We start from the raw sequence: 1,501 nt of genomic DNA on the forward strand, positions 1-1,501 counted from the left end.
ATATAAGCATATCAGGTAATGTGTAATGACTGGTGGCGTGGTCTAAGGAGATCAACACCCTATATCAGTGTGCATAATTATTAGCCAGCTTCTTTTCCTCAGGTAAAATAGGCCAAACGAGATTTAACTGACACTGAAAAGTCAAAAATTGTATAAAGTCTTTCAGAGGGATGCAGCACTCTTGAAATTGCTAAGATATTGAGCCATGATCACAGAACCATGAAACGTTTCATTATAAATAGTCAACAGGGTCTCAAGAAACTTGAGGAAATATTTGAGAAGAATCAAATGTGAAGCTACCAGGAACTCATTACCCTCCAGTGTTGTCCTATTCCAGGACTGCAGCCTACAGTACCTAGTATGGTGTTCAGTTCTCAGAGACCCAGCCAAGATAAGGAAGGCTACACCGCACTAATATGCCTTCTATGGATATTACACGGTATTTTTTCCAAATGATATAAAAGTAGCCTTTAGCAGTGTTTCCTACAATAAAAAAACCAATAGCCTTATTGGAGGAAAACATAAAAAATATTCTATATCAGATTTAAAACTACTGTTTCTTTAATAGTTGTAGAAAGTTGAAATAAATTTCAGATTATTCTCACTACTGCGATGTTTGGAAAAATACATGTACAGTACTGTATAACAAAACCAGCTTCTTTTTATGACATTTGGTCATATGCAAGTAATCACCAGTAGGTGGCAGCACCTACTATTGGCAGATTTTTTTTAAACAAAATGCTCAGGAAGGTGAGTGCTTAAGTGCGAATGCATCAAGAATCCTGTCAGATGATACTGAACATCCTCAGAAAAAAGGCAAAAACATGTCATTTCTGCTCTATGTCAAGAAATCTCTAAACGCAGCTGCAAATCTCCTTTTCGGCTCCAGTGATTAAACTGATTTTAATTAGCATAGCTAATGAAGATGATAAAGGTCATCCTGCTTGAGTAAGGGAGCTGGAAGAGAAGACTTCCAATGTCCTTTCCAACTCTGATAAATTAGTTTTTTTGTACTATCTGCAGGCAGACAAGAGTCCTCTTCCGTGGCTCTAAGGTTCTAACAACCCCATTTTTGAATGTAGAAAGACTTTGCCAAAAACAGCATGCTATAAATGTGAATGAAACATAGATCGAGCACTGGGCGCCGTGGAAAAGATTGTGATCCCAGAATGGAGATCTGTAGCCACCTTCCTGAATTCGTCTACCTGCTGCAGTCGAAGGTAGGAAACCAGCCCAGGTGACAAATAAAGAAAGCAGTTCTGGACGCCCCGAAGGAGATGCTCGCCGCGGATATTTGAATCGCCCCCCCCCCTCCCAGCTCCCCGCTCTCCAACCATTCACGACCATGTACCAGAACCAGCCACCTAAAGAAACAATAACAGAAAGTCGCGACTTTTGACTGTCATCAGACTAGCGGAACTATTGTTCCGGCTTTCGCTTCTCTATCGGACACTTTTTTTAACGAGTGGGGGGGAGGGGGGAAGCTTAATATCATTGGGCG

This window comes from Erythrolamprus reginae, chromosome Z (genome assembly GCF_031021105.1).
Source record: "Erythrolamprus reginae isolate rEryReg1 chromosome Z, rEryReg1.hap1, whole genome shotgun sequence".
Classification (NCBI taxonomy): Eukaryota; Metazoa; Chordata; class Lepidosauria; order Squamata; family Dipsadidae; genus Erythrolamprus; species Erythrolamprus reginae.